At 43.7% G+C, this 12,533-nt stretch overlaps 1 protein-coding gene across 5 annotated transcripts in view; it reads right to left on the minus strand.

Annotated features, from left to right (window-relative positions):
• Gabpb1 (GA binding protein transcription factor subunit beta 1) overlaps positions 1-4,854 on the minus strand; it is a 48,646-nt gene extending 43,792 nt beyond the window's left edge. For all 5 annotated transcript variants that reach the window (XM_029536253.1, XM_021193083.2, XM_021193082.2 and 2 more), the window contains exon 1: positions 4,623-4,854. The gene's annotated coding sequence lies outside the window, so the exon portion shown is untranslated. The remainder of the gene's footprint in view (positions 1-4,622) is intronic.
• Positions 4,855-12,533: the final 7,679 nt, after the last annotated feature.

The following is a 12,533-nucleotide window of genomic DNA, read 5'->3' on the forward strand; positions in this document are numbered from 1 at the left end:
AAAAAAAAAAAAGTGCCATAGACACAAGGGAGACAACAGCATTTAGGAAACTACACATCCAATACTTTGCTTTTTTGATTCTTGGGGTTTTTATCTGGAAGGTGAGACAAGGTTTCTTTGCTCTGTAGACCAGGCTGTCCCTGAACTTGAGATCTCTGCCTCCCCAATATTGGGATTAAGGGCATATGCCACCACACCCAGCAAATAGTTTTCATCATGAAAGAAATGACCTAAGTCTAGTGTACAATATTGCAATTTTATGGTCTTAACCACTTCACCCCATCTACCAAGAAGGAGGGGGCTATATTAGAAAGGGGTACCATGGTAACCCCCCACTCACTTCTTTTAAAGAATCACTACTATAGTATATTACCAGACTAGTAGTAGCTCACCTCTCTAGTGTAATGAAATTTTAAACACCTAACTTTAATAGACACTCAAAATTCTTCTAGAAAAAGATACATTGTATAAGTACAGTATCAGTGGATTTAGCATAATTTAAAAAAAAAAAAAGGATTCAGTTGCTGGTGAGTTGGCTCAAGAGGTAAAGGGTATTCTTAATGTGTGTAATGCACAGGAACAGGATGCCCTGTCTATATGCCACAAGTGTGCAGGAGTGGTGTCACACACCCTAGAACTAAAATTATAAGCAATTGTGAGCTGTCTGACAAGGGAGCTGAGAACTCAACTTGAGTGCTCTGAACAAAGCATGTATCTCTCCAGCCCCAGAACAAAGATCTTTGCAACCAAGCCTGGCCTGGTCTGAGTTTGATCATTGGTCCCACATAGTGAAGAAGAAACCAGCTCCCAAAATGTCCTTTAACCTCTAGTTAAAGTGCCAGGGTCCTCTTGCACTCACACAAAATAAATAAACACACAAAAATCTTACCAGAACTGACAGGAGGACACTTAGTATATTCCACTTAACCTAAAAACTTGAATAATTTCCAGATAAGATCGATATGTTTTAAAGACACTACAATGAACTCCTTCCAAAGGTTATATAACATTAATTTGCATATATATGTTATGTATAAGTACATGCATATGCATGCACACACACACAAATTCCAAGATTATTGACTACAAGGGTTCTCAATAGTGGGGCTGAGACCCCATAATAACTGTGTACTAGGTTGGGCATGGTGGCTCATGCCTATAAGCCTAGCCTTTAAGCTGAAGCAAGGGAATTACTCCAAGTTCAAAATCAGCCTGGACTACACAGTGAATTTGGGGAAAATTGGAGCTAAATTGAGATTAAGGAAAAAAAAAAAAAAGTAAAATTTACTATCTATTAATGACCTAAGGCAGCAGTTCTCAACCTACAGGTTGTGATCCCTTGGGGTGGGGGTCAAACATCACTTTCACAGGGATTACCTAAGACTACCTGAGACAGATATTTACAATTCATGATAGTTGCAAAATTAATTACGAAGCAGCAATGGAATAATTTTATGGTTAGGGGTCAACAAAACATGAGGAACTGTATTAAAAAGTGGCAGCATTAGAAAGGTTGGGAATCGCTGCTCTAAGGCATCATTGTAACCACTTTATATGGGAGAGCTCATGTAATTATCCCTACTGTACAAATGAGACATCCAAGGCACACAGGATTCAGTATCAGTTCCTGTGATCGGAAAAGCTTCAACTGGTATTCTTCAACATTGTTTATATCAGGATAAATCAAGACTTGTCTTTGGAGAAGAACTTACCTTCTGCCTACACCTCTACTGTTATAAGCATCCACAGTCAAATAAAGATGCACTAATCTTTGTGGACAACACTAAAGAGCTGAGGAAATAGGTTCTAATTCTAACTTCTAACACTGGATTTATCTTTTACAGGGATGAAGGAACACTCCTCCTCAGACAAGTAAAATGCTAATTACAACTGACCTGAAGTTGAAATACTAATGTTACAGAAATGTAATTTTTATTTGAAAAGTCAGAGTCACTGGAAAGCTACCCACACTCATATTAAGACTGCAATTATACATTTATAAACTAGAGCAGAGAAAGTGAATGGGTCCCAACACATAAAATTTATGAGACAGAAATACTGACAACCTTAACCTGTACACTATATGACATGTATACAATGTCAAATTGTCATATTTGTCAATCCGTAAACAAGTTCCTAGATGTCCAAGAACTTGACTTGACATGAGTCTCTAAGATATCCAATGAGATAAGGATTGGACATTATCAGTGCATTTACTAACAAGACAACTTGCAAGAAACCTGAGCTCACGCAAAAACAAAAAAAAAAATTTTTTTTTAAGATTTATTTATTATATGTAAGTACACTACAGCTGTCTTCAGACACTCCAGAAGAGGAAGTCAGATCTTGTTAAGGATGGTTGTGAGCCACCATGTGGTTGCTGGGATTTGAACTCTGCACCTGTGGAAGAGCGGGTGCTCTTACCATCTGAGCCATCTCACCAGCCCCCCAAAATTAATTTCTGACAAAATTTCACGCGACAATTTTTGATTTTGTAGAGTTTGCCTCACCTATACCTAAAGAGATAGAGATACCACGGGTTTTTAAAATGCTGGGGGGATGGGAATAAAAATCAGGTTAAAATTAAGATACAATTTTTATATGAATAATGGCAAACATTCAAATGCACCTGGCACTGTCTGACAATTACATGAAGAATGGCCAGATGCTTCCTGTTGATAACACAGTGGAGAAAACTGACAGAATCAGACTAGGGTCGGAGGAAACCACTGGAAACTCAGCTCCCTTCCAAAGCCGTTAACCCCAAACTCATCCTGAAATACTACAGATTAATCACCAACACCCAGGAAACCCAGACTGAGTCAGGGAAGAGGCTAAGGTTTACACATGCAAATTATATATGCATTTTGTTTCAGCAAACATCTCACTTTCCACTGAAGTCTGAAGCACGTGTCCCCTTGGAAAGATACTTACACGCGGGTCTTTACAAGCTTATTATACGTGTACATCATTAAGCATATGAATTGGAACTTTAAATGTCTTGTCACTTGGACTATTTCCAGATATCAAGACTAGTGGTAAATTATAATCTCTGTAATGCTTAAGCATCTAAATGCCCATCTTTTAAAAAGTTAGAGCCCTCTCCCCAAAACTACAAAAGCCATTCTTCTCATTCATATTTTAAGTTTGTCTTCCACATCTTCTGATTGTACTTAACATGCTTAATATAAGGATGGGATATATCATGTTTTTTAAAAAGAAAAAAGCATGATGTACATACAGTGTTTTCCACTGGTTATGTGGCATATCACAAGACTGTCTGCAAAAATTGATTCAAGAATCTGTTTTCTGTTAAACTAGGCATTAAAAAAGACTTTCGAAAGTGCAAAACAATGTGACTCTTGCCTAAGTCATGGGTTAACACATAACTTGATTTTTGACAAAATAAGAAAAGTGAATAAAGGGATAAGAGCCATCAGTTCCCTTAAAACTTAAAGTCAGAGTCTGAAGGCCTAAGAGCCAGAAAACTATCAGTTATATTTAAATTAATCTGGGTGAATCTCTGTGAGATAAGACTATCCTCTGCATACAAAATTCGGTGTGTTTTCAATTCTGGGAAGGCCACTACTTCCCTAGAAAAAACACACCAACGTTCTTTTTTTACCCCCTGATAAAAATTACATTTCAGAAAGTAACTTGCCTGATTAGACAGCAAACCAGTGTCTGCAGACAGAACTCTTAAAAATTACTCCCACGTTATGAAGCTCTCTTTCAGAAGTACTGTGGTCTCGCTCCCTGCAAATGTGTCTGCTAGACACAGTGGAAATGGGCTTAAAGTAGAAGCTTCAAGGGAAAAAACCCAGCAGGTAGGCCCGCTTTCATTTTGGAGATGCACACTTCAGGAAGCACGCGGCTTCAACGCCGTGGGAGAGGTTCACAACAGCACACTCAACATCGATCTGGGCCCAGGCAAGACACGACCGACGAAACTCGCGGCTTCTTTCCGGACCCGCGCTCGCGTGGGTTCCGGTGGCGAAGTCTCCGGAGCAAAAGTCTCGGCCACTGAGAATGGCAGGCTCCGTCCCTTCGGGACTGGCCCGTCTACCCTGCCCCGACCCGGCTGTGCCGACCGAAACCCGAGCGCCCAGGGCTCCGTGGGCTCCAGCGGGGCAGCGCGGCCCGGCCTTCCCTCCCGCTTGTCGTCGGCCCGGCCAGGCCAGGCCCTCGGGCCGCCGAGACAAAGGAGCGGGCGGGGACAGCGCCGCCTCTCCCGCCGGCCGCCCCGCCGGCCCGGACCCCCACGGCCATGGCGACCCCACCGCAGACCTGACCCGTGAGGCCCGCGGGAGGCCGCGGCGCCTGGCCGAGGAGGGGGCGGCGGCCGCCACCATGTCTGCCGCCCCTCCCAGAAGCCGAGCGCCGGGCGGACAAAGCGCGGCGGCGGCGGCGGCGGCGGCGGAGGCACGGACACCCAGGCCGACCCCGCCGACCCCCGCCAAACAAGCGGGGCCAGGAGCCCCGGAAACCCGGCGCCTTAATGCAATAAACAGGAAATCGCGGGGATGATCTGGGTTCCGGGGGAAGTGGAATTATTTTTTACCAGCGAAGAGATCAACTTCCACATCCGGTGGTAACAGGGCCCTACACAGACCCGCACTGACCTGGAAAAGCTTCGGGAGCGGCGGCGGGGGAGCAGCGGGAGGAGGTGCGGGGACCGCGGCGCCTCGGAGCCGGCAGGGCTGACGCGGCCCCGCCACACACAGAGCGCTTCGCTGCACAGGGCGCTATTTTCCGAAAATGCCGCGTCTGCTCGGCGCCCAAAATCCCCACCGAAAAGTCCCCGTCGGCGCGGAGGGACACGGCGGCCAACCTCCCAGCATGCCCGCGGCGGCCTCGCCAACCCGCGCCCGTTTCCGCCCCACTGGCCCCGGGAGCGAGCCGGCCGCCGCCCTCCCCGAGCCCCGTCCCCGGCGGGAGAAAGGGATGAGAGGGTCTGCTTTTGACTTTAAACGGCGAGAAAGGAAATAAGCCATTTCTAGCGTTCGGCCACACAAAGGCTGCGGCGGAATGATCCGCGGGGCGACCGCAAGTCCCGGCTCGTCCGGCGCCTGCGCGGCAGCGGGGTGAGCGCCGCGGTGGCCATGTGCGCGGCTGGGTGTTCGCGCCGCGTCGCGTCGTGTCGTGGGGCGGGATGTGTGGGAGTTAGGGGTGCGTGTGCGGAGTTCTCCCCCCGCCCCCCGGCTTGACGCGTAAAAGTGCCGGCATTTCGGGACGCTTGGAGCTTGGACTTGATTGTGGGGTGTTCTAGCAGATTCCCGGCGGGCGGAAGGGCAGCCGGGAACCTAAGATTTAACTTACCGTGGCCCTGGAAGGTACCCGGAGTCGCTGGTGGTGGGGCCCGTGCGGGAACAAAGGATGTCTGTCCTCTTCACCTGGTGTAAACTGGTCGTGTGTGACGTGGATGTTTCTGTGGCTTTAAAAAAAAAAATGTTGTAATAGTGACACTTTTCTCCTGTCTTGTCAGAATTTTTGTTGTTTTGTTTTCGAGGCAAGTTTTCTCTGTAACAGCCCTGCCTGTCCTGGAACTGGCTTTGTAGACCAGAGTGGCCTCAAACTCAAGAGAATCCGCCTGTCTCTGCCTCTCAATTGCCGGGATTAAAGGCGCGTCCACCATGCCTGATGTTGTATTTTACTTTTAATGTACCAAGAGTTTATCGGGAGATGGTGTTTTGTGAAAAGGCCTTATAAATTTACTTCATATGCGATTTTCAAAGTTCTACTTTGATATATTTAACATGCCCGTGGAACTTTTGGCGTCAGGTATGTAGGAATGAGACTATTCTGAGACACAACGGAAAATAACCTAGGAGCAAAATGGCTTAAATGAGATCCAAATTGTTTACTGATTTGATTTGTGTGAGTATGTCTGTCCTCAGATAAGGACTCTTGCCCTTCTTATTTATATAGTGAAAGTTTGTAGCCAGTGTGACTAAGAGGTAACAAAGTGCTGGGTGTGGTGGCGCAGGCCTTTAATCCCAGCGCTTGGGAGGCAGAGGCAGGCGGATTTCTGAGTTCGAGGCCAGCGTGGTCTACAGAGTGAGTTCCAGGACAGCCAAGGCTACACAGAGAAACCCTGTCTCGACACGCCCCCCACCCACCCAAAAAAAAAAAATAGACTTAGTAAAGTAAACAGTATGGGGAGAGCATAGTTCATGTTTTTTTCTTTTGATTTAATATTTTATTTCCGGGGTTTTTGGTTTGGTTTGGTTGTCTGTTGAGATAGGGTCACACTGTGTGAAGCTCCAACTGCCTCGGAATTCACTCTAGACCAGGCTGGGCTCAAACTCACAGAGTGCTGGGATTAAAGGTATGTACCAATACCACCAGCTCTTATGAATTTTTTTAAATTGTTATTCCTTTCCATAATATTTTGTGTAAATAGTTAATTGCCTTACTTGTGCTATAGCATCTAGACAAGTATACATTATCAGTGGTTATGCCAGAAAAGCTGAATATATTGTGATCTCAGAGGAATATTCCCCTGCCACACACATTAACATAGCAGAGGAATCAAATAGCTACATAAAAGCTATATAAAAATCAGGAATTGGTGAAGGCCTTCCTGTCAAAGGGAACAGTAATACAGAGGTTTAAGAGGCAGGCACTGGAGAGATGATTTCGATCATTCCCAGAAATGGACCTGTGGAGGTTGAGTGACCTTGAATGTCACCTTAATCAGTGAGTTGGTGTTTTTGACTGGTAGCTATTCAGTAAAATGCCCCAGGCATGGAGAAGCAATAGTTTGGAAAACTGACTACACAGGTTGAGGCAGTCACAAGTAGGAATCAAGGAAATCACAACTGCTTGTTAGGAATTTGGAGAATGCTTGACTGGATGTGAGAATGCCTAAAGGAGATGTCGAAGGTGACTCAAGTTTGTCAGTACGTGAGGGGTGGCAGTGTGTTCACTGAAAGAAGCAAAGGGAGGGGCTGTGCTAGGGAAGCTGAAGCTTCTGAGTGGCCACGGGAGGCCTATGGGCCTGTCTAATCAGCCCCTGTGTTCCTTCGGCAGGGCTGGAGCGCCCATGTTATAGTCCTGTTCTGTGTGCTAGAGAAGATAGCAGTAGCAGTGAAAAACATGACTTCGGCTACTGTTGCTGGTGAGAGGAAGAACAACTTGAGTTTTAAAACAGAGAAGGATAATGTCCTATAATAATTTCACAAAATGAAAGGGTAACTGGGTAAAGTAGTTCTCCAAGTGGAACAAAAAAAAAAAACCAGACAAAATACCGGCACTTGGTTCCAAGTAGTCTCCCCTGAGGTGGTGTCTGAGCTAAGCCCTCACTGGGAAGAAGTTGGGGCAGTTTGTGAAGTTTAAGGGTACCTCCAGAAGGCCAATAGGCTGAAGTCTAGGGAAGCAAAAGGTAGGTGGGAAGGAATAAAAGTCTGCAACTTCGGGAAGATGAAGTCACCGTTGAAAGTTTCAGACAACAGTAGAGATGGGGAAAGCAGATGGATCTATGAAAGTTATTAGGCATTATCTGTCTTGTTCATTAAGTGTGGAGTGAGGGGAAAGGAATCACTAGTGCTGTCTAAGCTTTGAGTGTGATTGCCTGAGCTACTAACATCAGGTAAAAGTATAAGCTACACAGAATTTTGTAGTAACTTCATTAAAAGTAAACGTGAGCCAGGGTGGAGGAACACACACCTTTAATCCCAGCATTTAGGAAGCAAGGGCCGTTGGATCTCTGAGTTCAAGGCCAGCTTGGATATATAGTTCCAGGACAGGCGAAGCTATACAGAGAAGTCCTGTCTCAAAAAGCCAAAAAAAAATGAAATTAATGTCTTCGATCTATATGAAGTACAATTTTATTCTTTTCTCACTATTTGAAATCTAATATATAAATAATTTTAAAAGCATATCTCAATACTTAATTTCATAAAATTGAAAAGTTGTTTTACCTATCTACCTGGCTCCAGACATTAAAAAGTTTTGTGGTGATTAAGCCATGCTTATCTTAATTTTAAACTAAAGTTAAGGTTTTAACAATAAATTTCTGGATTAAGATTTCAGTTGGATAATCCTAGCACTTGGAAGGCAGAGGCAGGTGAATCTAGATAGATCCTGTATCCAAAAAAAAAAAAAAAGGGAAAAGAAAAAGACACAAAAGAAGAAAGAAACGCAGCTTTAGAGTGCCTGCCTGCCTGCCTGTCATTACCAGTGTCCTAGCACTGCCCCCCCCCCCNNANAAAAGTCTGAGAGTAGACCAGCAAACCCTGAATGCTAAACTAAAGGATTGTGAATTTGACCTTAGAAACAGAGTGGTTTTTGATTCTGGATTATGTTTAAGGGTAGACAGATGCCACTAGGTGACTGTGTGGTGACATCTGGCCAAGGGCAGTGTTAACTTCATCCCTTTGACTTCATGAGATTCAGCTTAGTTATTTTACAAGAATGCAACTGGAAGTCTGGTTCATTGGTGCAGTCTTCAGACCCTTTGTGACTAGACAAGACATTAAGAAAGAGAATTTAGAAGCATGGAACAATTTTAACAGATTAATATCTATAAATATACAATCCAGAGCTATATCATTAACTTTTTTAAACTTTCATTTTCTAGTAATTTTTGTTTTATAAAACAATCTATTTGTTTGGGGTTTTTCCCCCCCTCTTTTAAGGGGCTTATGTAGCCAAGGCTAGCCTCTATGTAACTAGAATGACCTTCAGTTCACCTCCAAGCAGATAGCAGTGCTACTGGGTATCAAATCCAAGACCTGATGGGTGCCAGACTGGGTCTCTGTCAACCATGCCACATCCCTAGCCTTTCAGATCATTTTCGTAAGGCTACTCTAGGGTTGTTTTTTGTTTTTTGTTTTATAGCCCTGGCTGTCCTGGAACTCACTTTGTAGACCAGGCTGGCCTCGAACTCAGAAATCCTCCTGCCTCTGCCTCCCGAGTGCTGGGATTAAAGGTGTGCGCCACTACTGCTCGGCCACTGGTCTTTTTATGATATTTCAGATTTCCTATATAATCTGTTTTGGTTTTTTGTCTTTAACATTTTCCTTGACTGTTAGATTTATTCCTCTGCCTTGTCTGTGCATCCTCATATTCTCTTTTCCACGCAGTCTACTCTGTCCAGAATACTTTCTTCTGAGCTGTTGGTTTGACTTCCCAAGTTCATTTCCTTTCAGCATTTCTTGGGAAATTCTGTCCTTTTTTATTTTCATATCTTGAATTGTTTCATTATTTTGTGCAACTGTTTGATTATGATTATGGGACCCAACTCTCTTACCCCAGTAACATAGGATGCTATCAGGTGACATTTTGCTTACAATAGAACTTTGCTTCTGCTTTAGCCAGTGTTGAGATGTAAAATGCACCCAACAAGTTCAAATGTTTGAACAGTTGGTCCTCAGCTGGTGTGCTGTTTTGAGAAATTGTGGAATGTTTAGAAGGCAGGACTTACCTAGAGGAAGTACTGGTTGAGGGGGTGGAGCAAGCCTTAATATTTATAGCCCAGCTCTGCTTCCTGTCCTGTCCACTTCCTAATCTGCTTAGAAATGAGCCAGTAGCCTCACATTCCTGTTGCAGCCAATAGTGGTTCCCACTACCTTGCCTTCCCTGCCAAGATGTAGCCACAGTAAACCTCACTTCCATTAGTTTGCCTCTTGTCACCATCACAATGACCAAGGAAAGCAATAACAGTGAGTTTATTTAATGCTGTAAGTCTTTGGGTATCATTCTGATAGTATCCATAGCACCTTCATCTAAAGCCGAATCCATTTAAAGAAACTACTTTCTGGGATGGTGTTGTGTGACTCTATTCCTGGGGAGAGACGGGAATGAATGTCTACTAACCAGATGGGGAACATGACAGACCAAACAAAGTAAGGATACCACCAAAGTCCGAGTTGGTGAACATTAGAGTTTTAATAGGTTTATTTACAGAGAAGAAATGGCATTACCAAAATCCCACTCCAGTATGGGTGACAGTTCACAGAAGCTGGGAACCTGGGGCATGCTGTTGGACAAGTTGTCAGCTCAATAGCTTAGAGAATGTCTTTTCCAGGCATTTTTGTGTTCTGAGCATCTTCGAGGCAGCTTGCCAAGTCCCTGCTTCTTGTAAGCTACATGTCTTGTCTGATATTCTTCTAGCCTAGCAGTTTTCAACCTGTGGGTCATGATCATTGAAAAACACACATTTCTCATGGTCTTAGGAACTCCCAACCATAAATTTATTTTTGTTGCTACTTCATAACTGATTTTGCTGAGTCCTAAGACTGCTGTTCTAGGCAGCTTGGTTTGTCTGAGAGTGTATTTCAAACAGTCTACCACTTATCTACACAGTTGGGGAGGGAGGAGTATAGTGAATCTTTTTGTTGGTTTCAGGGACTTCTTGAAGCTCTTTTGAGTTGTTTCCTTCCGAAGGTTCATGATTACTGAGCGTCCTTCCCTACTGGATGGGTTGTTTCACCTCCCTGTGAACATCCTGAGTCTGAATGAGCTGCCTCCTTTGATGGAAGGTTTTAATCTTGGAGGAAACTGTTAAAGAGCAGATTTTGATATGGTTCAGCCAGGAAAGGCACTTGCCACCAAGCCTGATGGCCTGAATTTGATCCTCATGACCCACATGAGAACTGACTTTTGTGAGTTGTCCTCAGACTGCCCTATGTGTACCATAGCATGTGCATGCCTACTCACCACCCACCCCCAAAATGTAATTTTTAAAGTATTTTTGTCCCTACTGTTGAAGATTATAAGTGTAATTGTATAGAAATAAACTACTTTCTTTGCTAATCTATTAGTAATAATTGTGTCCAATCCTCAAACTCTGCTGCTAGCTCCCTTACTACTTAGCCACATCAACAGCTTAGCTACTGGGTACATTGAAATTTTGAAACCCTCAAACTGAGACATGAAGATTATAATTAGCTTCTTTTGAAATTTCCATCATAATATTTTTAGCTTCTCCTGAGAATATTGGGTGTTTTGTTTTGTTTTGTTGGCTTTTTTAGACAGGGTTTCTATGTATAGCCTGGTTATCCTAAAACTCACTCTGTAGCCCAGGTTAACCTTAAATTCAGATATTTGGCCACCTGTACCTCCTTGAATGCTGGAAGTAAAGGTGTGTGTTATCACACCTAATTTAAGACTCCTTTGGGAGGGAAAAATGAATGCTGGGCATGGTGGTCCAAGAATTTAATCCCAGCATTCAGGAGGCAGAAGCAGGCAGATCTTTTACAAGTTACAAGCCAGCCAGAACAATACCATAACACCCTATCTCAGAGGGGTTTAAAAAAAAAAAAAAGATTTATGGCTTTCTTTGATCTATTACTATAAAAACTTCATGAAACTGATATCATGTTGAAACATGAACTTTGGGACGATTTGAGTCTGTGTTCCCAGGCCATGATTACTATGTGACTCCAAAATAAACTGTTTCTTATTTGAGATAAAAATCTGCATGTGTGTTTTGTTTTGTGGGGTTTTATTTTGGTTGGTTTGGTTTGGGGGAGGCGTGGCAGTGACCCAGCCATGTTCTCAGCACTAATATTTTGAAATGAATCCTTTTGTTTTGAGTAGTCCCAACAATCAGCTTAAACTTTTCAATAAACTGTTGTTATAAACAAATGTGTCATTTTCTACACTTTATCGTCTCATTTATAAAACGTAGAACGCTCACTGTGTTAGTTACTTTCCTATCACCATAATAAAACATCACTGCTGGACAGTGGTGGCACAGGCAGGAACAGGTGGATCTTTGAGTTCTAGGACTGCCCAGACTACACCGAGAAAGAAGTGCTGTCCTGAAGAAGGGGAAAAAATATAAACCCACACCATGACAAAGGCAACTCACAGAAAGGATTTATTTAAGCTTAGTGTCCCGGGGCAGGGGGTAATGATCAGTGATCGTCATAGTGTGGAAGCATAGCATGAGGACTGGAGCTGGAAATCTAGTTTACAGCTTAATCCACAAACAGGAAGCAGCATAAACTGAGAATGTCAGTTGGCTTGAAATGTCAAAACAAGCCCCTTGATCTATTCCCTCCAGCAAGGTCACAACTCCTACACCTACCCAAACAGTGCCATCAACTGGGGACTAAGTATTAAAATGTCTGAGCCTATGGATGACATTCTCAGCACATTTACCTACTATTACCAAAGTAATAAGCATTGGTTCCTTCAGCTTGAAGTCACTGATGGTTATTCTTGAGTATCAACTGCATTGGCTTTGGAATCAACTGAGACATACCTAAGTCTGTAAAGGTATTTCCTGGAGATTAACTGGGAGCTGGGGGGGAAGGGGAGGGGTGCTGGCTAACTTTATGACAACTTGACACAAGCCAGAGTCATCTTAGGAGGGAACATCAATTTTTAAAAAATGACTTCATAAGCAGCTGTAATGCTCTTAATTCATGATTGATGGGAGAAGGCCCAGCCCTCTGGGTGGTGCCACCCCAGCCAAGTGGTCTTGGGTACGATAAAATGCGAATGGATTTAGTCATGGAGAGAAAGTAAGCAAGCACCCCACCCTGCTCAAGTTCCTGCCATGACTGCTTTTACAATGGCAT

This window comes from Mus pahari, chromosome 3, assembly GCF_900095145.1.
Source record: "Mus pahari chromosome 3, PAHARI_EIJ_v1.1, whole genome shotgun sequence".
Taxonomy (NCBI): domain Eukaryota; kingdom Metazoa; phylum Chordata; class Mammalia; order Rodentia; family Muridae; genus Mus; species Mus pahari.